This window comes from Lagenorhynchus albirostris, chromosome 9 (assembly GCF_949774975.1).
Source record: "Lagenorhynchus albirostris chromosome 9, mLagAlb1.1, whole genome shotgun sequence".
Lineage (NCBI taxonomy): Eukaryota > Metazoa > Chordata > Mammalia > Artiodactyla > Delphinidae > Lagenorhynchus > Lagenorhynchus albirostris.
The window spans coordinates 64,382,627-64,407,259 of record NC_083103.1 but is presented as its reverse complement, the minus strand read 5'-3'; the positions used below and the strand labels follow the sequence as shown (position 1 = coordinate 64,407,259).

General features: G+C 39.9%; 1 protein-coding gene across 2 annotated transcripts in view; it reads left to right on the top strand.

Annotated features, from left to right (window-relative positions):
• RAB38 (RAB38, member RAS oncogene family) overlaps positions 1-24,633 on the top strand; it is a 70,759-nt gene that overhangs the window by 44,710 nt on the left and 1,416 nt on the right. The window lies entirely within an intron of this gene.

The following is a 24,633-nucleotide window of genomic DNA, read 5'->3' as shown; positions in this document are numbered from 1 at the left end:
ATTGAAAGTCTGCTGTTATTTGCCAAGAATGTTCAAAATGATAATATTTAACATTTGTAGAGCACTTTCAAATTTAGAATGTTTCCAGCATCTACTTACTTGGCTTTCGCAAATGCCCAGCACAGAATGCTTTTTCACTCTTTTGTAAGCCTTCTCTTTGTTAAGAGCTCCTGCCTGTTCATGTGAAATGGCTTTAAGAACACTTACCATCTGGTTCTCCTACCTGGATAGTCTGTAATCTGTCCATATGCATTTTTTGAATGTAGTGTCCAGATCTGTTGACAACATACCAGACATAGAAGCATGGTATAATAAGGCTTTAACTTACCTTGCCTAAGTCACATTTCTATTTTAGATAGTATTGTACTGTACTAATTTCTTTGAACAGCTGGATCAAACTGTTGACACATGATGCACTCATGGACATCTAAAAGTCCTCCCTTTTTTTGCAAATAATAGACTGTCAGGTAAGGTCTTATGCATTTAAGCTATTGATAATTTGAACCCAAGTGTAGGATTTTATATGAATGTCTATTAAATTTTATTCTGAGGCTTCAATCTATGATTCCAGTTTCGCTTTTAATCTATTATTTTGCTTACCAAAGTAAAGTATGAATTTCAGGAAGGGTTATGTCCATCTAAATTTGAAAGAGACTCTAAGAACAATGACAGCTGGCTGTTGGCTGGGGATTGCTTTTAGGTTCTAGAGGCTGACCTCAGTTCCTAGCCACGTGGCCTTTTCACAACATGGCAGGAGAATCTCTTTACAGTTGGCTACGGTGGAGTCTTATATAAGGTAACGTAATCAAGGGAGTGACGATTCCATCATGTTTACAGGTCCCATCTACACTCAGTGGTCATGTACCCCAGGAGGTAGAAATCTCGGGGATAGCTTAGACTTCTGCCTGCAGTAATGGTTTCTAGGCAGTAATAAGTTTTCTGGAAAGACTGAGAGCAAAAGGCACGTAACAACTGTGTCTGCACTCCCCCTCTTTTTTGAAGTTCAGAAAATAAATTTGACTAGAAGCCCCACCCAGTTGACTTCCGCTTATATTTCATTAGCCACAACTACCCTTAGCACAAGGAAGACAGGAAAATCAAATTTTGGTTACCTACAATCAGGATTCCGTCAGAAAGGAAGAGGAAATGTTGCATATTATGTAAATAGAATAGCCAGGGCAGGAACGGAAATGCCAAATGGAGAAAACAAATCTTGTCTAGTTTAGGAGAAATGGAAGTTAATGAAAACAATCACAAAAAAGCTCCCACACAGGATTAATCACTGTTAACATTATCATATTTCTTAACTGCATCATATTATATGCAACTTTTAAATTTATCATGAGAACTTTTTCATGGTAAGCTCTTTGTAAATATAATTTAATAACTGAATAATGTTCCATCTTAAGAATACACCATAATAACTCTTATAATTAATCCCCAGTAATTAACCCTATCTTTGGGTAGCTTTAAACTTTCACTATTATAAATAATGTCATGATGCATACTTTTTACATAAAATAGTTTATACATTTAAGATTATTTTATTAGGCTTTATTCTTAGTAGAATTACTGGATCAAAGGGAATGGACATTTTTATGGTTCTTATTACATAACTTCATATCTTCTTTCCAAAACGATGAGCTAACTTATACTTGCCAACAATGAATAGAAGTGTTTGTATGAAAACACTCTAAAATCCCAATTTCATCATCGTGTCAGTCTGTTTCTTATCTTTAAATCGAAGAAAAATTTGCTAAGTATGCCTTTTTTGGCTTCCTCCAAACTTCTGATAAAAAAATGAGGTTAATTCTTCATGAGGTCAGAGGTTTGAGCTATGTGCCACTACCTTAGAAACTATTCTTGTTTAATGTAATTAAATAATTAGTAGTCCTCAGGCACCATTTGAGACAATTAAATTTACCCATTTTACTTTGGAGCCAACATATAACCACCTTGTCCACAGGACATTATGGGGGCATTATACTAAACCTAAGATGCGAAAGGCAGTGTTCTGATCATTCAAACTGAAATCTTTCTTACAGGAGAAAACGAAGTTAGTTGGCTGTGTTAGCTCTGCCTTCTCTAGGTCATCTGTTTGCCTCACACCACATCTTTCAAGCATTCGTCTTTCCCTTTGTGATAATACTTTGTTCTGAATAAACCCCAATACCGGCTTCTTCTGCCTTTAGCACCTTGTGCAGGCATGTCCTTAGACTTGGTTTGAGCTTCCTGACCCAATTTGGGTGAGTTCAGACCACCCTTGAATCTGTTCTGAGTTCACTTCCCTTCTCCTTCTAGCTTTTAGACACGTTATTTTTAAACCTGATCTTACCTGAGATATTCCTGTAGTCAAACTGTTTTCTTAAGATCTCTTTCCTGTTTCTTTTTCATTGGGTTACTCATGATTGTATAGTTAGAATTTCTGTTTTTGAGCTTCCTGTCGTTTTTTTCTAGATTCAATCTTATGGATAGTTTTTCATCTGTGAGGAAAACCTACATAATTTTCCATTCCTTTTTATATATTTCTATTTTACAGTTCATGAAATATTTATAGATGTTCTCTTTCCTTCCTGTTGTATGGGTAAAATAAAGATATTAGGACTTCCTACACTGTTCATGGTTCAAAATTAATCACTCTCATTTTCTTTGTTCTGCACCTTTGAATGTGAATATTAAAAAATACATACTCCTTATGAAGAACTTTAACCAGAATTATAAAATAGAAGATTAAAATGATCTGTAATCAAACCACCAATTGATTTCACTTTTTAGCATTTTGTCTGTTTCCTTTCTAACCAGAAATGTGTATATATTAAACAGAATTCCATCCTATCCCTTTTAAGCCATATTTATCCTTAAAGAGTCAACCCATAGAATTGGCTTATTAGCCACAGACCTATAGCTACATATACATAATGCCAGCGGGAGGAGGAAAAAAAAAGTAAAAGGTACCCAGGTCAGCAAAAAGAGCTAAATTGTCTTCAGAACAATATTTTATGATGCAAGAAAGCATGTAATACATCCTAAGTAGTTCTCAGGAACAAAGTCAATATTTTTAAAGTTTACATTTGAACCAGAAACATCCTTTATCTGGAAAAGTTATTGTCCTTTTGAATCTATTTAATTCAGTAGAATTCTATGAAAAAAATAGAAAATCAGAACCGAGGTTAAGTTTTAAGCTCCGAAAAGCCTCTTTTGTTCCCTTTTTTTTCCAGAAAAAAATTATTAAGCAACTACTTTATGCCTTTCTGAAGAGGTACTTCTTGTCAGGTCATATATGGTTCAACTTTGCATTTCTCTTTTTGTATGTCCAATATAAGAGCCTCAATTGTCCACTTATTCTGCATATGTTGAAGTTATCAGACGCCACTAGATATATATCTGTTTGATAATGCACAACTTTGTGGAAAAATATTTTTCTATTCCTTTTATAAATCATTGCTTGTATCTGTCTAAAATGTTAATGCATATATCTGCATTGTTGTAGTTGATTGCAAACGTCCATAAAACGATAATAATAAATACCACTGAGGGTTTCCTGATTTTTGCAATGATTCCTCCCTGGCCAGTTTTCTTCTCTGACTCCCACCATTCCCCTTCAGCTCTTCCTAAAGGTTGTCCGAATGTAAGTTTCCATCTCCTACGTATTCTGTCTCTGAAATCACAGAAATTGACCAATAGTGTCTACATGACCTAAATGGGGTCCCTTCTAGTACCGCTTCTCTCCGGGACTCAGAGTTGCTTTAGTCTCAAGCATAAACACGTGACTGAAGCCAAACTTATTAGCGTTCTTCCCCAGGATTCCTCCAACTGAGTTTGAGGGTAGGAGGCCTTTTCTCTTGGGTGGCAAAGGTGTGAGGATGTAAGCCCAGAGGCTGCTGGCAGCTATCTCCCTTTTTATATGCAAAAAGCTGCTGGGCAGATAGAGAAAATGAAGCTGACCTGATGGTGTTTCGGAGTCTAATTTCATTTCCTAGGTTCTTGGTGTGGCCTTAATCTTTTAGCAATTCTGTTACTTCTGGGAGCTACCCTTCAGAGGACCTAGGCAATTCAATGAGTTTCTGATTTTTGCAACCAAAAACTTATGGCTAATCATGTAGATGGAGCATACTCGTTCTAGTAAATGACTGGTTAAATAAATGCCTTATACTTAACTTTCAATGTGAGAAACGTTTCTCATTAAAAGAGTATTATTCTCAGGACTCTCACGAGTTTAACTATATTAGTCAAGAGCTGGAGGTAGTCTCAAGAGTCACCTTCAGTCCTGTTTGGAAAAAGGCAGAGTATAAATTCTATCCTTCTGCTCCTGATGAAACTGAGTCAGAGAGAAGACTTGATCTGTTTATAATGACTGAGCTAATTTGTAGCAACATCAAGGCTAGGACTCAGGTCCCTTAATTCTCTGTCTAAAGCTGTCCTGAGTTTAAGGGAACTTCCCTATAATAGATTTCCCTATAATAGAGCAGCTTACAATGTGTGTTTTGTGATTTTTAATTGGTATTAGTCCATTTTTCTTTCCCTTTTACCAGCCAGTTCATTCATAAGTTACTTGTTGAGCACGTACATGCCAACAGGCCCTGTATCGACTGCTGGTAATATTCCAAGTGCATAAAAGTGCCACTTCTGATTTCAAGAATTTTACTGTCTGGTGAGAAGGTAAATTTCTAGAAATCATTGCAATCATGCGTGATTAAAGTTACTATAGGAAACGGCTATGGAAGCACCTAAGAGAGCTATCCAACCCTATCCAGCTCAGGTTGGGGTGGGGCATTGGTCAGAGAGGACTCACCAGAGGGGATAATCTCAGGACCTTGTCATTACCAACTAGGCTCTTTGGTTACAACTTGGTTATGAGCATGATCTCACTCTGCTCTGTTAAAGTCATGTTAAAAAACAAAAGAAAAGAAAACAAAAAAACACATGTACTTCATTTCAGGCGAGGCTCAGAAAAATGGAAAAAGGCAAAAACGGAGGTAGCAGTACCTAGGTAAGGAGTAAAGAAATCCACAAGTATGATACTAAATCAGTTAATAAGTGTCTCTCTCCACCCACCTCCACAACTGCCATCCACAGCACTCCCATTTAACCTACCATTGCTCCTGATCAAAAGTTGCCTAACTGTACAAAGAGGAACACCAGCCCTGTGAGACAGAGTGTGAGATCAGTGTTCTGTGATCAGATAAGTTTACGAAACACTGCACACTCATTCTCTGCTTGGAGATGGGAGGGGGCAAGGGGAACAGCTTGCTTCTCGCCAAGCCTCCCTACCCAACCTGAACCTGCCTTTTCTTGACTCACGTGTTACTGTTGCAGGTCTTTCTCTTCTGCTCCCAGTTCTGCCCTGTTGCTTTGGTTTCCCTCATGTCCCACCCCCATGATGCTAAAGTTCCTCTCCATTTAATGCAAGAAGTTCCATCACGTACTGCATTCTGTGACTGTCTAGGATTCTGAAATGAAGAAACATTTTGATAAAGAAACATCTTGAATTATTTTTAATTCAAGAAACATTTTGAATTATTTTTAATTGTGATAAAGAAACACTTTGAATTATTTTTAACTGAACATTTCTAAAATTATTTAACCAGAGATGCTTTTCTTTTTTTTCCTGTACTACCTTATGAAACTTCGGAACCTGCTTTGAGATACCATACTCTAACAAAGAAGGATGTTTGTCCCTCCAAACATTCCCATATAAAACTTTAATAATATGCAATGTTGTTTTATTTCCTGAGTGTTGTATTTTCTCTTCAGGGCCTATTGTATGCCTACACTATTGCTGAGTGCTTTTAAATATCTCATCTCGTTTTATACACATTCACAACAACCTTGTGAAGTTGGCATTATTTTTATCACAGATTATAGGTAAAGAAACTGAGGCTCAGGGAGAGGTTATGGTGACTTCCCTGAGGTTACCCAGTTAGGACTGGCAGAGGTAGGATAGTTCTGAGTCTTTCTATTGCACCTTTCCTCTTCCATAAAGAAATATACAAACAGTAAAATTTCAAATTGACTAACAGATTCTAAAACTTGGGAATGTACCTGAGTTTCATCCAAAAATTCAAAGCAGGATTCAAATGAAATCCCAGTGAATCAGGTAGATGTCAGCAGCTGTATACCTCCAAGTGAGATGTGTTTGCTCTGGATGGGCAGAAGACCTGAGATAGAGATGGAGTAAGAATAACCCAAGTAACGCACATTGAGGGGATGGCCTGAGGCTTAGTTCGGCTGGAACCTAGCCAAGTAAGGACAGCCAATGGAGATGAGGGAGGAGAGTTAAGTTGTGGCCATGCTTGTTGGCCCTCAGTGTAGTGGTCTGCATTGATTCTGAGTAGGCAAGGTGAGGCAGCAAAGTTTTCTGAGCTGGGAGTGGGGATGAGGTATGGCCATCACTACACTTTAATGAGAGTAGTCAGGAGACAGTTTGGCAGGAATATGGAGGACAATTGCCATGGGAAGAAAAAGGTGGCATGTGATCAGAGAAGAGATTACACAGGGCCTGACTCAGGGTGAAATGTCAGAGTGATTGTGAGAAAGGAGGATATCACCATCATCATCTTGAAGCAGAGGTGGAAAAGGCCTGGGCTAATAAGATAATCACGGCATGGCTGACTCCACAGTGTATGAAAACTCAGAGTGTAAAGACTTTGATGAATAGTGCCTGGTCCAGGGAAAGTGCTCAATGATTATTTGCTGAATAATGAATTATTTCATTTAGTTACATGATATTTCAATATTACATGATAGGAACTCCAGATTGATGTATCTCCTCTTTTTTTTCCTATTACAAGTTTGTAGAATGAAGAAAAGTTATTGCCTCAGGAAGAAGTGTTATTCCACATCAGGAAGAAGAAAATTATTTAGCACATGCTAACTACTGCTTCAGGGAGGTTGTCCAGGCTAAGAATGACTTGATATGTGACTGAGGAATTTAGGAGTTAGACAACAGGGGTTAGTAGGGAGGAGTAGACATAGATCCTAGGGTTGGGGCCAGAGTTCTGGTAGCTAGCTAGCATCATGACATTCTAAATACAAAAAGGTGATTAAAAGATGAATTTGTTTAGTTTTATCAACACATTCACTTTTACTGATAGTTCTTGTTTCTATATGTTTTCACCCAAGATAACATTATTCTAACAATGGTGGCAGAATGTTGCCTACCACATCAGTAAACAAAGAATGTTGCAGCCGTCAAACCATCACATTACAGCTGCCCGGACAGTGAGCCCTGAGGGACTTCAGGATAGAAAAAGGACACCCCCCATCTAGCAGTCAGACACTGCAGCCGCCCCAGACTGTCCACCCTGAGGAGTCTCAGGATGAGAAAGCACAGGATACTGGCCCCAGACAGCTGAGGTGCATATCAAAGCAATGATTTCAGTGAGTCCAGACCCTTGCATCTTCCCAACATAGAAAAACGCTAAATTCCTTAACTTGAGATGTCTGGTTTTCTTTAACTAACAGTAATCTTTTGATGTTCTGACTACTTGATCTTTGTTGCAAAAATTCCTATGTATCCAGGCTCCACCTTTACCTCTTCAGAACAGTCCCTCGGAGCTATCCAAGAGGCTGTGTCCCAGGCTTAAGTTTTGTCCACAAATACAACATAATTCTCAACTTTTAGGTCAACAGTACTATCTGGAAAAGCAATGATTTCAAACTCTCTACTAAAAAGTTAGTTGAGGGCTGGGCAAAAGGATCATATATAAAGAAAAAACTAATGAAGTCGTTAAGCTAGAATTGACCTTTCATTCAGTTTCATCAAGTTCTTAAGAGGAAAGGATGATATTAAAATAATTACGTATAATATAGTCATAAAAATACATAATGTTACTCAGCTTCTACTTTTGCCCAAAATAAGATATTTCTAATCTTGGTAATTCTGTCAAGTGGGTGTTATTCTCTCTAAATTGTAGGTGAGGCGCAGAAAAATTAAGCATTTGTCTAAGTTCATCTAGTTATTAAAAAGCACAGGTCACCTGAAATCTTTTTTTTTTTCATTTTTTACAACTTTATTGGAGTATAATTGCTTTACAATGGTATCTTAGTTTCTGCTTTATAACAAAGTGAATCAGTTATACATATGTTCCCATATCTCCTCCCTCTTGCTTCTCCATCCCTCCCACCCTCCCTATCCCACCCATCCAGGTGGTCACAAACCACCGAGCTGATCTCTCTGTGCTATGCGGCTGCTTCCCACTAGCTATCTATTTTACGTTTGGTAGTGTATATATGTCCATGCCACTCTCTCACTTTGTCACAGCTTACCCTTCCCCCTCCCCATATCCTCAACTCAATTCTCTAGTAGGTATGTGTCTCTATTCCTGTCTTACACCTAGGTTCTTCATGACATTTTTTTTTTCTTAGATTCCATTATATGTGTTAGCATACGGTATTTGTCTTTCTCTTTCTGACTTACTTCACTCTGTATGACAGACACTAGGTCCATCCACCTCACTACAAATAATTCAATTTCGTTTCTTTTTATGGCTGAGTAATATTCCATCGTATATATGTGCCACATCTTCTTTATCCATTCATCCGATGATGGACACTTAGGTTGTTTCCATCTCCTGGCTATTGTAAATAGTTCTGCAATGAACATTTTGGTACAAGACTCTTTTTGAATTATGGTTTTCTCAGGGTATATGCCCAGTAGTGGGATTGCTGGGTCATACGGTAGTTATATTTGTAGTTTTTTAAGGAACCTCCATACTGTTCTCCATAGTGGCTGTACCAATTCACATTCTGACCAACAGTGCAAGAGTGTTCCTTTTCTCCACACCCTCTCCAGCGTTTATTGTTTCTAGATTTTTTGATGATGGCCATTCTGACTGGTGTGAGATGATATCTCATTGTAGTTTTGATTTGCATTTCTCTAATGATTAATGATGTTGAGCATTCTTTCATGTGTTTGTTGGCAATCTGTATATCTTCTTTGGAGAAATGTGTATTTAGGTCTTCTGCCCATTTTTGGATTGGGTTGTCTGCTTTTTGTTATTGAGCTGCATGAGCTGCTTGTAAATTTTAGAGATTAATCCTTTGTCAGTTGCTTCATTTGCAAATATTTTCTCCCATTCTGAGGGTTGTCTTTTGGTCTTGTTCATGGTTTCCTTTGCTGTGCAAAAGCTTTGAAGTTTCATTAGGTCCCATTTGGTTACTTTTGTTTTTATTTCCATTTCTCTAGGAGGTGGGTTAAAAAGGATCTTGCTGTGACTTATGTCATAGAGTGTTCTGCCTATGTTTTCCTCTAACAGTTTGATAGTTTCTGGCCTTACATTTAGGTCTTTAATCCATTTTGAGCTTATTTTTGTGTATGGTGTTAGGGAGTGATCTAATCTCATACTTTTACATGTACCTGTCCAGTTTTCCCAGCACCGCTTATTGAAGAGGCTATCCCCTTCTCCACTGTACATTCCTGCCTCCTTTATCAAAGATAAGGTAACCATATGTGCGTGGGTTTATCTCTGGGTTTTCTATCCTGTTCCATTGATCAATATTTCTGTTTTTCTGCCAGTACCATACTGTCTTGATTACTGTAGCTTTGTAGTATAGTCTGAAGTCAGGGAGCCTGATTCCTCCAGTTCCTTTTTTCGTTCTCAAGATTGCTTTGGCTATTCGGGGTCTTTTGTGTTTCCATACAAATTGTGAAATTTTTTGTTCTAGTTCTGTGAAAAATGCCAGTGGTAGTTTGATAGGGATTGCATTGAATCTGTAGATTGCTTTTGGTAGTAGAGTTATTTTCCCAATGTTGATTCTTCCAATCCAAGAACATGGTATATCTCTCCATCTATTTGTATCATCTTTAATTTCTTTCATCAGTGTCTTATAATTTTCTGCATACAGGTCTTTTGTCTCCTTGAGTAGGTTTATTTCTAGATATTTTATTCTTTTTGTTGAAATGGTAAATGGGACTGTTTTCTTGATTTCACTTTCAGAGTTTTCAACATTAGTGTACAGGAATACCAGAGATTTCTGTGCATTAATTTTGTATCCTGATACTTTACCAAATTCATTGATTAGCTCTAATAGTTTTCTGGTAGCATCTTTAGGATTCTCTATGTATAGTATCATGTCATCTTCAAACAGTGACAGCTTTACTTCTTCTTTTCCGATTTGGATTACTTTTATTTCCTTTTCTTCTCTGATTGCTGTGACTAAAACTTCCAAAACTATGTTGAATAAGAGTGGTGAGAGTGGGCAACCTTGTCTTGTTCCTGATCTTAGTGGAAATGCTTTCAGTTTTTCACCATTGAGGATGATGTTAGCTGTGGGTTTGTCATATATGGCCAATATTATGTTGAGGAAAGTTCCCTCTATGCCTACTTTCTGCAGAGTTTTTATCATAAATGGGTGTTGAATTTTGTCAAAAGCTTTCTCTGCATCTATTGAGATGATCATATGGTTTTTCTCCTTCAATTTCTTAATATGGTGTATCATGTTGATTGATTTGCGTATATTGAAGAATCCTTGCATTCCTGGAATAAACCCCACGTGATCATGGTGTATGATCCTTTTAATGTGCTGTTGGATTCTGTTTGCTAGTATTTTGTTGAGGATTTTTGCATCTATGTTCATCAGTGATATTGGCCTGTAGTTTTCTTCCTTTGTGACATCCTTGTCTGGATTTGGTATCAGGGTGATGGTGGCCTTGTAGAATGTGTTTGGGAGTGTTCCTCCCTCTGCTATATTTTGGAAGAGTTTGACAAGGATAGGTGTTAGCTCTTCTCTAAATGTTTGATAGAATTCACCTATGACGCCATGTGGTCCTGGGCTTTTGTTTGATGGAAGATTTTTAATCACAGTTTCAATTTCAGTGCTTGTGATTTGTCTGTTCATATTTTCTATTTCTTCTTGATTCAGTCTTGGCAGATTGTGCTTTTCTAAGAATTTGTCCATTTCTTCCAGGTTGTCCATTTTATTGGCATAGAGTTTAGTAATCTCTCATGATATTTTGTATTTCTTCAGTGTCAGTTGTTACTTCTCCTTTTTTATTTCTAATTCTATTGATTTCAGTCTTCTCCCTTTTTTTCTTGATGAGTCTGGCTAATGGTTTATCAATTTCGTTTATCTTCTCAAAGAACCAGCTTTTAGTTTTATTGATCTTTGCTATCGTTTCCTTCATTTCTTTTTCATTTATTTCTGATCTGATCTTTATGATTTCTTTCCTTCTGCGAACTTTGGGGTTTTTTTGGTCTTCTTTCTCTAATTGCTTTAGGTGCAAGGTTAGGTTGTTTATTCGAGATGTTTCCTGTTTCTTAAGGTAGGATTGTATTGCTATAAACTTCCCTCTTAGAACTGCTTTTGCTGCATCCCATAGGTTTTGGGTCGTCGTGTCTCCATTGTCATTTGTTTCTAGGTATTTGTTGATTTCCTCTTTGATTTCTTCAGTGATCACTTTGTTATTAAGTAGTGTATTGTTTAACCTCCATGTGTTTGTAGTTTTTACAGTTCTTTTCCTGTAATTGATATCTAGTCTCATAGCATTGTGGTTGGAAAAGATTCATGATACAATTTCAATTTTCTTAAATTTACCAAGGCTTGATTTGTGACCCAAGATATGATCTATCCTGGAGAATGTTCCATGAGCACTTGAGAAAAATGTGTATTCTCTTGTTTTTGGATGGAGTGTCCTATATATATCAATTAAGTCCATCTTGTTTAATGTATCATTTAAAGCTTGTGTTTCCTTATTTATTTTCATTTTGGATGATCTGTCCATGGGTGAAAGTGGGGTGTTAAAGTCCCCTACTATGAATGTGTTACTGTCGATTTCCCCTTTTATGGCTGTTAGTATTTGCCTTATGTATTGAGGTGCTCCTATGTTGGGTACATAAATATTTACAATTGTTATATCTTCTTCTTGCATCGATCCCTTGATCATTATGTAGTGTCCTTCTTTGTCTCTTCTAATAGTCTTTATTTTAAAGTCTATTTTGTCTGATATGAGAATTGCTGCTCCAGCTTTCTTTTGGTTTCCATTTGCACGGAATATCTTTTTCCATCCCCTTACTTTCAGTCTGTATGTGTCTCTAGGTCTGAAGTGTGTCTCTTGTAGACAGCATGTATATGGGTCTTGTTTTTGTATCCATTCAGCCAGTCTGTGTCTTTTGGTGGGAGCATTTAATCCATTTACATTTAAGGTAATTATCGATATATATGTTCCTATTCCCATTTTCTTAATTGTTTTGGGTTTGTTATTGTAGGTCTTTTCCTTCTCTTGTGTTTCTTGCCTAGAGAAGTTCCTTTAGCATTTGTTGTAAAGCTGGTTTGTTGGTGCTGAACTCTCTCAGCTTTTGCTTGTCTGTAAAAGTTTTAATTTCTCCATCAAATCTGAATGAGATCCTTGCTGGGTAGAGCAATCTTGGTTGTAGGTTTTTCTCCTTCATCACTTTAAATATGTCCTGCCAGTCCCTTCTGGCTTGCAGAGTTTCTGCTGAAAGATCAGCTGTTAACCTTATGGGGATTCTCTTGTGTGTTATTTGTTGTTTTTCCCTTGCTGCTTTTAATATGTTTTCTTTGTATTTAATTTTTCACAGTTTGATTAAGATGTGTCTTGGCGTGTTTCTCCTTGGATTTATCCTATATGGGACTCTCTGTGCTTCCTGGACTTGATTAACTATTTCCTTTCCGATATTAGGGAAATTTTCAACTATAATCTCTTCAAATATTTTCTCAGTCCCTTTCTTTTTCTCTTCTTTTTCTGGAACCCCTATAATTCGAATGTTGGTGCATTTAATGTTGTCCCAGAGGTCTCTGAGACTGTCCCCAGTTCTTTTCATTCTTTATTCTGCTCTGCAGTAGTTATTTCCACTATTTTATCTTCCAGGTCACTTATCCGTTCTTCTGCCTCAGTTATTCTGCTATTGATCCCTTCTAGAGTATTTTTAATTTCATTATTGTGTTGTTCATGGTTGCTTGTTTCCTCTTTAGTTCTTCTAGGTCCTTGTTAAATGTTTCTTGCATTTTCTCTATTCTATTTCCAAGATTTTGGATCATCTTTACTATGATTATTCTGAATTCTTTTTCAGGTAGACTGCCTATTTCCTCTTCATTTGTTATGTCTGGTGGGTTTTTATCTTGCTCCTTCATCTGCTGTGTGTTTTTCTGTCTTCTCATTTTGCTTATCTTACTGTGTTTAGGGTCTCCTTTTTGCAGGCTGCAGGTTCATAGTTCCCGTTGTTTTTGGTGTCTGTCCCCAGTGGCTAAAGTTGGTTCAGTGGGTTATGTAGGCTTCGTGGTGGAGAGGACTAGTGCCTGTGTTTTGATGGATGAGGCTGTATCTTGTCTTTCTGGTGGGCAGGTCCACGTCTGGTGGTATGTTTTGGTGTGTTTGTGGCCTTATTATGATTTTAGGCAGCCTTTCTGCTAATGGGTGGGGTTGTGTTCCCGTCTTGCTAGTTGTTTGGCATAGGGTGTCCAGCAGTGTAGCTTGCTGGTTGTTGAGTGAAGCTGGGTGCTGGTGTTGAGATGGAGATCTCTGGGAGATTTTTGCTGTTTGATATTGTGTGGTGCTGGGAGGTCTCTTGTGGACCAGTGTCCTGAAGTTGGCTCTCCCACCTCAGAGGCGCAGCACTGACTCCTGGCTGGAGCACCAAGAGCCTTTCATCCACACAGCTCAGAATAAAAGGGAGAAAAAGTAGAAAGACAGAAAAAAAGAAAGAGGGTAAAATAAAATAAAGTAAAATAAAATAAAGTTATTAAAATAAAAAATAAGAAAAAAAATTTTTTAAAAAGTAAAAACAAAACAAAACAAAAAAATGGACAGATAGAACTCTAGGACAAATGGTGAAAGCAAAGCTATACAGACAATATCTTACACAGAAGCATACCCATACACACTCACTCACAAAAAGAGTAAAAGGGGAAAAAATAATAAATCTTGGTCTCAAAGTCCATCTCCTCAATTTGGGATGATTCGTTGTCTATTCATGTATTCCACAGATGCAGGTACATCAAGTTGATTGTGGAGATTTAATCCGCTGCTCCTGAGGCTGCTGGGAGAGATTTCCCTTTCTCTTCTTTGTTCACACAGCTCCCGGGGCTCAGCTTTGGATTTGGCCCCGCCTCTGCGTGTAGGTCGCTGGAGGGTGTCTGGTTTTCACTCAGACAGGACGGGGTTAAAGGAGCCGCTGACTCGGGGGCTCTGGCTCACTCAGGCCAGGGGGTGGGGGCAGGGGCACGATGCGGGGCGGGCCTGCGGCGGCAGAGGCCGTCGGGACGTTGCACCAGCCTGAGGCGCGCCGTGCGTTCTCCCAGGGTAGTTGTCGCTGGATCCCGGGACCCTGGCAGTGGCCGGCTGCACAGGCTCCCCGGAACAGGGGTGTGGAGAGTGACCTGTGCTCGCACACAGGCTTCTTGGTGGCGGCAGCAGCAGCCTTAGCGTCTCATGCCCGTCTCTGGGGTCCGCGCTCTTAGCCGCGGCTCACGCCCGTCTCTGGAGCTCCTTTAAGCAGCGCTCTTAATCCCCTCTCCTTTTGGGAGGTCTGAGGTCTTCTGCCAGCGTTCAGTAGGTGTTCTGTAGGAGTTGTTCCACGTGTAGATGTATTTCTGGTGTATCTGTGGGGAGGAAGGTGATCTCCACGTCTTACTCTTCCACCATATTCCCAGGACCTGAAATCAATTTTGAAGCAAGAAGATATGAAGAATTATTTTTAAAAGAGTGAAATCAGTACTCCAACGTAGGTCCACTCAATTGCAAAGCCTTTAGCAGTTCAGCTCAATTTTTATAAACTGGTTCAGTCAGTCTTCCTTCGTTTTACCTAAAAAGAATGGTGTCAGGGCTTCCCTGGTGGCGCAGTGGTTGGGAGTCCGCCTGCCGATGCAGGGGACATGGGTTCGTGCCCCGGTCCGGGAAGATCCCACATGCCGTGGAGCAGCTGGGCCTGTGAGCCATGGCCGCTGAGCCTGCACGTCCGGAGCCTGTGCTCCGCAACAGGAGAGGCCACAGCAGTGAGAGGCCCGTGTACCGAAAAAAAAAAAAAAAAAAAGAATGGTGTCAAATCATAGCTGGAAAACAAGATAAGAACAGGCAGTTTGACTTGTTAAGTAAATTCTGTTGTGAATATGTTTTCCTTTTCACTCCCTACAGAAATCACCCACATCTGAAATTATTTTTAGGTTGAAACCTGAACTTGTTACACTTCTGAGGACCTCATTGATTGGTTCATCCATCCATCCATTCATTTATTCATTTGTTTGTTCATTTACCCAGTATATTCCAGGTGCCTACTTCCTGCAGGCACTGCCCTAGACACTAGGCCACAGCAATAAGGCCCCTAGTAGCCCCCTGTGCTGTGAAGATACAGACAAACGAGCTGTTACATATTGACCAGTGATAGATTCCCGAATAGAGTGGTTCTTGACGCAGTCTGGGGGAGTTAGAGGCAACTTCTTATGAGAGGTGATCACTGAAGAATGACTTAAAGAGAGAAGGTGAAGAGAAGCAGACAAAAGAAGGGAGCATGTATTCATCTGAGGATGTATATGTAATGTCTAGGTGCTTCATCTGTGTGTAACATTTAATTCCAACACGTACCCTGTGAAGTGTAGTTGTCATTAACCTCATTTTACAGATTAAGCAGGGAAGTCTCAGGATTTGGTCTTGCCCTTGGTCCTGCGGTAAGTGGCAACCAAGTTTCAAAGCTTGACTCCAAAGCTTATTCTCTTTCCGTCACTTCCTGGGACAGCAATGTTCTAGTCTCAGTTCTTGGATTTGGCACATAGAGGTGTCAGAATGAAAACATTTAATCACAGTAAAAATGAATTGTAAAGCGTACTTTCTTCTCGTAGTTAGCATTCCATAAATATGACTTTGGATTAAGTCCAGCCATTACTGTGACTAAGTAGCTTATCCTATATGTGTTTCAGTTTTCTAATCTGTAAAACAGGTTAATAGCATGCCCACCTCCCATGGTGTACTAAGGTTAATGAGATTATTTATATATGAAGTGTACATGCATAGGACCTGAGTGAAGGTTCCATGGTAAGTGTACAATAAATGTCAGCAATTATTACTATTAACATTTTGTGTCTAGTGGGCCATTTATCGTCTCAAACTGATGAATGAGAAAGTATTTTGACTGAAGGCTTTTGTCTTTATTAATAGGGTTTATTAAATCAGGCTAAATGATAGTTTTTACACTTATGTTTATTCTTTACTCTCTTTTTGAGATGAGACTTCAGTCTTCATTCCTTCAGCAAACATTTATAGAGAGGAGTATGACACAGTAGGATAAGACCAGGGGCTCTGGGCTTGAGTCTTGCTTTGTCATTTAAGAGCTCTGGAACTTTCTGGGGTCATAGTAGTGGCTGAGCATGGGCTAGAGAATCAGGTGCCAAAAGTTTGACTTGCTGGCTGTGTAGCCCTGGGAAAAAATTTTAACCTCTCTATACCTCAGTTTCTTCACCTGAGTTTTCATGAGGATTGACTTAGTTAATACAGTTAAAGCACTTAAAAGGTACCTGGCCTATAAAAAGTTATCAACAGGTATCAGCTAATTTTGGTAACGTTGTTTAGAGTTCTCTTATTACACTAGGCTCTGTACTGGGAACCGGGAACACAAACATAATGACAACAGGCAGTTATGAGTCAATGGTAAGTGCCAGGTGGGTAGAAAGTGCCAGGGAGCATTTCAGATACATTGCAGATACATTTCAGATACATTTCAGAGTGCTGAGAGATGGCTACTCAGAAGAGAGAATGTTTCTAGAAGCAAAGCGTTGTGCAAGCAGCAAGAACTAAGAGGTAGCCTATGTGATGCTAGGCAAGTCACTTTCCTTCTCTGTTGCCTTAATTTCCTGATGCATCAAATATAGCAGGTTAGGGCTTCCCTGGTGGCACAGTGGTTGGGAGTCCGCCTGCCGATGCAGGGGACATGGGTTTGTGCCCCGGTCCGGGAAGATCCCACATGCCGCGGAGCGGCTGGGCCCGTGAGCCATGGCCGCTGAGCATGCGCGTCCGGAGCCTGTGCTCCGCAACGGGAGAGGCCACAGCAGTGAGAGGCCCGCATACCGCAAAAAAAAAAAAAACATAGCAGGTTGAATTAGTGATGTCTAATTTCACTCCCTCTTTAATATTGGGTGGTTCTCTCTAAGTCTGGAGATGCTCTACAGCTGAAGTGGGGTTCCAGATGCTGCTAGAGTGGTGAGAAGGAGATAAGGGAAGAGAGTTTTAATGTAGGTGGCCCTGGGACTGTAGAGAAGAGGGGGAAAAGGGGGTGTGAGATGGACTTTGACATCTAGTGTGTAAAGGACAGGGACTGAGCTAGGGCGATGGTGGGGATGGGGGAGGCATTGTAGGAGGAACACAGTCTTTGGAGTTGATTTTGTGAACTTTCCTCTTCCTTCCCATATCTCCATGCTGACAATGGGACTCTATCCTGCATCGAAATCAGAGACAACATGGCTCCATCTGTCCTTCCCATTGCCCATTAGATAGACTGAAGTCTGGTAGCTTTCAGATAATAGGACATGATTAGGACCCGGTTTGTCTGAATCACACTCTCTATGTATGTCTTCCTTTCATGAAGAAGTGTGACAAAGTGCAAAACCACGGGCTCTGGATTTAGGTAGACCTTCGCTTGGGCACTTACCGACTGTTGGCCAGAGACTTTAAGACATCAGCAAGGAGAAGAAGAAGAGAAAATATAAAACCTTTGAGGATTGGATTGGGAGCCCGATTTCGCCCCTTACTCTCGCTGAGACCTTGAGTCTGTCATTAGCTTCTCTGAACCTCCCTTTCCTGTTCTGTCAAATAAGGGCAGTACCTCCCACCTTGGCTTTATTTTGAAGAGTAAATGAAGTACCAACTTCTGAGAACAATGTCTGAGATATAGGACTCAGTGTGGAGGAGGCCCAGTAGAAGCTCATGATTGCCAAGGGGAGGAAGCAGTTACCCAAAGGAAAGGAAGAGTGATATGGGGGATAAGGGAGGAAAAGAGTGCCGTACAGACAAAACTAAAGGTGTCCACTGTGCTTGCCCCACATTAGACTTGAACTACGGTAAATGAGAGCTAGCAAAAGGCTTGGCGCTTATGTGCTCCATAAACGAGTGCTGAATCTTCTTAGAGAAAGTATTTTCAGAACACCTGTTCTGTGTGAGACTTCTTACACTGGTGTTATTATCTAGTGGGCTACCTTCTCTAATTAAAATTTCACAGGGCTGAGGAATTTAGTGCCCTAACCTCAGAGCTTCTGGTACACTTGGTGTTATGTTGGAGGTTGATGTATTTGGAAGGATTACGGGAGGGTGAATTCTCTGCCAGCTTCTAACTAGGCAGATGTGAAGGTTTTCTGCTGGGATGCTTTTGCTGTCTGGCACCGGGGGTCAGAGATTAAATAATTTGCCACCAGACAGATGTTCTGAAGAGCTAATTAAAAAACTGACACGTACACAAGACCTCAGATAGTTTTATATGCCTTCTTCTCTGGGAAGATCCGAATCACCACAGCTTAAAATCACTGTATTAAATGTTATTTCTGGAGAGTTCACAATTGAAATAAAAAGGAGCATCTTTCAAGGCGTTCTTAATTATATGAGTGTGTCTCAAATCTGGATGCACATTTAAAAACATTTTTATTGGAGTATAGTTGATTTAAAATGTGTTAGTTTCTGCTGTACAGCACGGTGAATCAGTTATACATATACGTATACTCACTCTTTTTTTAGACATTTTCCATATAGGTCATAGTCTTGAGTAGAGTTCCCTGTGCTATACAGTAGGTCCTTAATAGTTATCTATGTTATATATAGTAGTGTGTATATGTCAATCCCAATCTCCTAATTTATCCCTCCCCACCCCTTTCCCCCTGGTAACCATAAGATTGTTTTCTACATCTGTGACTCTATTCCTGTTTTGTAAATAAGTTCATTTGTACCATTTTTTTAGATTCCACATATAGGTGATATCATATGATATTTGTCTTTCTCTGTCTGACTTGCTTCACTCAGTATGACATCTCTAGGTCCATCCATGTTGCTGCAAATGGCATTATTTCATTCTTTTTATTGGATGCACATTTTAAAGAAGTGGAAGATCTTTTAAAAAATGCTTATGCTGGGCCTCATACCAGACTAATGTCTGGGAGGAGGGTCCTGGTAATAGATTTTTTTGAACTCTCCAAGTGACTTGAATATGCAGCCAGGACTGAGAACTACTGATTTAGAAATAAAACTATTTTAATATCTGTTTTTTTTTTAAATTATTTATTTGTTTTATTTTTGCTGTGTTGGGTCTTCGTTTCTGTGCGAGGGCTTTCTCTAGTTGTGGCAAGCGGGGGCCACTCTTCATCGCGGTGTGCGGGCCTCTCACTATCGTGGCCTCTCCTATTGCGGAGCACAGGCTCCAGACGCGCAGGCTCAGTCATTGTGGCTCACGGGCCTAGTTGCTCCGTGGCATGTGGGATCCTCCCAGACCAGGGCTCGAATCCGTGTCCCCTGCATTAGCAGGCAGATTCTCAACCACTGCGCCACCAGGGAAGCCCCTTAATATCTGTTTTAATCCTTGGAGGTATGGCCATGTAATGGGAGCAGAGTAGAAAGTGCAGTTAGGGCGCTCTTGGTTGGAATGACAGATTGACCGAGATCTTGTTCCGCTCTGGTTAAGTTACTCAACCTTGTTAAAGGTTAAAGTTTCCTTACCTTTAAAATATGGCTATTAGTTCTTAAATAGATTTTCGTGAGGATTGGATGAGAACAATGTCTCATAAGTAAAGCACCTGCTATATGCCCAGCTGGGAGTAGACACAATAATACTCTGGTAGTTACTACCATTTGTTTTTACTAAAAGGCTTTGTTAGGCATTTTAAGCTTATTTCTCAGGCATGCTTATTGATATAAATTAAAAGATTCTGAGCAGAGACATAAACATGAGCACACATCAACCTAAAGTAGTCAGCACAATAGCCCATCTTGTCATATTGCAAATATGTGAATAAATCACAGTCAGATTCAGTCTAAGTGTGCGTGTCTTGAAAGCCAGAGGATGTATAATTTACCTTTACAGCAAAAGATGCTCCTGGAGGTGTTATTACAGCTCTCTAGAATAAACATCAATAAAAATTCCCAGGTAGTATTTTGCACTTGTACCAGCAGCTCTGCTTCTTAACAGTCACCTAGGCTTGGCTCTGTCTGCTTGGCTGCCACGTAGCACAATCAATTATATTGGAATCTAATTGCCCCAAAGGTCCAAATCTATGGTTTTTTCAGGCAGGGTTTGATTATTCATGCTCACTTTGCACAGAAGGGGAGAGGGAAGTTAGTTCTGTATTGCTATTCCTTCTCCTATCCGAAGTCTTGGCTGTGATTTCAGCAGTGGTGTACAGAAAGACAGAAGGACCAGCAATGCAAAGTAGCCTTGCCTGAGGCCCTGACTGCAACTTCTTACCCTTTTTTTTTTTTTTTTTTGCGGTACGTGGGCCCCTCACTGTTGTGACCTCTCCCGTTGTGGAGCACAGGCTCCGGATGCACAGGCTCAGCAGCCATGGCTCACGGGCCCAGCCGCTCCGCGGCATGTGGGATCTTCCCGGACCGGGGCACGAACCCGTGTCCCCTGCATCGGCAGGCGGACTCTCAACCACTGCGCCACCAGGGAAGCCCTTTCTTACCCTTTTAATGCTGGAAACACACACCCTGCCCATGCTGTGTTCCTTTATTTATTTGGGGGAAATATTTAGGGGGACTTGAGATAAGGGGCTCCAAGCATGTGCCCTAAACACTATACATCTTGCCTTTTTGTAGTGAGTATATAGCAAAGATCACGGCAAATATTAGTGTTTACTGTTCTCCCTGGACTCACACCTGGCCCTACCACTTACCAGTGTGTGTCTAGGGACCAGCCACTTATGCCTACTCAATCTCAGTTTCTTCAGCTGCAAAGTGAAGGAATAGAATACACACATTATCATGTTCTCCTGATAATTAAGTGAGGAGAATATGTAGATAACATTTATTGAATGTAGGCCCTATCCCCTTCACTGTTCTAAGTGTCTCACATGTTCTAAGTATTAACATGTATTAACTTTAAATTTCCTATAAAGCAGATCTCTTGATTCCCTTTTTACAGAGGAGGAAACTAAGGTGTGGAGTGGAGTGGTTGAAACAGTTTTCCCAAGGTCACACAAGCAGAAAGTGGGAGCTGAGATTAGAGTTTGGCTTCAGACCTGTCCTCTAGACACTATACATTGTACCCTTTGTAGAAAGCATGTGATCAATATAAGTACTTGCTCCTCTTCCTGGCTTCCTCTTGAAGGTTCCAATCTGAAATAGGCATGCCATGGCAACCAGCACCGCGGTACACATGATAGGTATTTCCTAAGTGCTCACTGAAAGATTAAGTAATTAAAAAGAGTGCTGAGGGTCCATATAGTTTTGTCTAGTATCGGATTGTGTTTATTGACACTTCAGTTGCAAAAAAGCCTCAGTGACTCTATCTGGCCAACTTAGCATTCAAGGCTCTACAGTAACCCGGCTCCAGATGCCCTTTCCAACCATATACCTCTGCTGTTTACCTTGCTAGTATAAGCTCAGTCAAGCACAGAGCTTATTTTAACCTCTTTATCTTTGTATGCCTCATACTTAGTGGGGCTCTAAATAATATTAATTGAATGACTGTGACTCAGTCATCATGGACTGCTACCCTGTTCCTATAGAAAATCTAAAAGCAGGTACAGCCGCTCCTTGGTTCTGATGGTTTCCTTGGTCCAGAACACCATCCTGCATCATCTCCTGCCTTAGTCCTAACACCAGCCGGCCTTTACTCAGTGGGTTAAAGGTCACAATTTCACCAGCATCATCTTATCTTTTACTAAAATGATCCTGCTAGGCTGCCACTAATTGGGCTTAGGTTTTAGTTGTCCTTCTCATAATGATGATGGATTTTCATTCATTTGTCCACACTTCACCCTCTTCGTTAGTAGATTTTGCCAATTTGTACATTAATGAAAGAAAACCCTATTTAACTATGATGTTAATATTTGAGTGGAGGTATTAAATACACTACTGTCAAATCTAACTTGTATGTGAAGGAAGGCCCTTTTTGATGCTTAAAACTTGCTTTATGAAAGAGAAGGGGACTAAGATTTATTTTGCATCCACTGGGCCTAACCCTGTAGTAAGAACTTTTATTTGTTATTGCACTTGATTTTCAAAAGTCTTGAAAAGGAATATAGCTTGGTAAGAGCCAGGCTTTGATGTCAGAAACACCTGGGTGTGAGTTTTGGCCCTCAAACCCATCTGCTGCATGCTTTTGTGGGGGAGGTCTCTTAATCTCTCTAAACTTAAGTTTTCTTACCTGTAAACAGATACGATGATATCCTGTGTTTGGTATTTGGGGCTCGTTTCCCAACACACAAGCAACAGGCAAAAGAGAATCAAAGTATATGTTTATTAAACGCTAGGAAAGCACGTTCAGACCACCCAAATTTAGAGCTTCTTTAGTGACATGTGCTGGCCCTAGAGGCCAAGGCCTGGGAGGCTAAGTGAGGCTACACTTCCCCACTTTCCTTGAATAAGAGGCAGTGGAAGACCATGGGCCAGGCTTCTAACTGATCATGTAAACAAGTGGCTGGACTCGAGAGCAAAGCATTGACCTGGGTCTGTCCCAAAGATCCAGACTCTGCCTACATCAGATTACTTCCTGGGAGCAGGTAGTTTCAACGAGATCCCTGGGCCTGATACTAGGAAGAAGAGTGACAGAAGGCATGGTGAGCATGGGCGATGGGAAGAGGGCAGAAGTATGGCTACTCTCTATGGACTGGTTTCCATGGCGTAAGGCAGATACTTCAGCTGAAGGGAGAAAGGTCACTCTCACCTCTACCCCAACAATAACAATGGAATAAATAAGAACAAAAAACTAATCCTTGTCTTATAGGGCTTTAAATGGGTTTAAATAGGATTATGTATATGAAGTGCCCAGCACTGTGAAAGCACCAATAACCCCTGCATCCCATAAAGAAAAGCAATTTTTTTATTAGATAAGTATTCTCATCGAGAACGTCATACAGATGAGGAAAGGGAAGCTCAGAGACGTGAATTCTGGTCAGGTATAAAAACGAGTAACAGCAACATCACAAACAAACAAAAAAGCAACCAGAGCTTCACCTTGTTTTAGATTTAGAAACCCTCAGAGGAATTTTTATTAAGGCTCTGTAAATGGGAGAGGTTTGTTATTTCTGGAACTTGAAAAGTTACCTTAAGCTTTCATAGCAAGTGAGCTCAGGGTTGGGCTTGAATGATCGGAAATGTGCTAATGAATATTTGCACCTAATTGCATTAGCCATAGATACCATTTGGAAAACATCACTACCTCTTACATTTTCCATGTAATATGATTTCATGCAATACATCTTCCATGTAATATGATTTCACGCAACGATCTCAAAATATATCAGCAACGCTGACATACATACAAAAATTAGGTATAAGTAGTTATACTTCAGATTGGGCAACAAGGCCTTGGGGCAAAACAACTTGACAAAAATGTCCTTCTCTCTTTCCATTGAATATAAGGAGACACATCAGAGAAGTTCTACAAATTGTGATAAAGACAGTCAAATCTGACTTTACAAGAGATCAACGTTTTTTGTTTAGTATATTAGTAGTAAATATTCTGTATTTCTCAGTTTTCTGACTAGCAGAGAAAAGGCAACTTAATCTATAGTTACTGAATAAACTATATATATATATTTGACCCAGTAATCTCATTCTTTTCCTATAACTCTATTGAGATGTAATTCATATGCCGTACAATTCACCCCTTTAAGGTGTACAATCCAATGGTTTTTAGTATATCCAGAGTTGTGCAGGCATCACCACAACCAATTTTAGAACATTTTCATGACTCCAAAAGGAAACGCCACCCACCCTGCATCCACTAGCAATCACTCCAATTCCCTACAACCCCTCTCCCCACCCGGCCCTAGCCAACCACCAACAATCTGTTTTCTGTCTCCTTCGATTTGCCTATTTTGGACATTTCATGTAAATGAATCGTACAATATGTGGTCCTTCGTGACTGGCTTCTTTCACTTAGCATGATGTTTTCAAGGTTCATCCATGTTCTGCGATTGCATAATGTTCCACGTTGTGTGTATTCCATTCCTGTTCATGAGCGTCCTCAGCTTTTCCAGTTTTTCTGTTTTCTTTCTTTATTGGTTATGAAAATTTCTACAATAAACATTCTTGTACATCTTTCCCGAGGCACAAATGCTTTTATTGCCATGGAATGGATTCCCAAGAATGAAACAATATAGTTTAGATTCAAAGGTTTGCTCCATATTTTCTCCAAGTTGAAGCTTAGTTCATTCTTGAAACTAGATTCATATTTCTGATTTCATATTTTTCTTTGAAGAGTTATGTCCACCTGGATTGTCTAAGTAATGTCACAGTAATAAACAACCCCAAATCTCAGTGGCTTAAAGTCATAATTCTCATTCATCCTACATGAATCATCATAGGATACTTGGTTCTTTTTGAACCTCATTCATAGACTTAGACCAAGAGAATTTCCATCTCTGTGCTTTCCATGTTTGCAGGAGCAGGGAGAAAAGAACATGGTGAATTGAGCATTGTCTCTTATTGCTTCTACACGAAAGTGAAAATGAGACACATCATTTATCCTCCCATTTCATTGT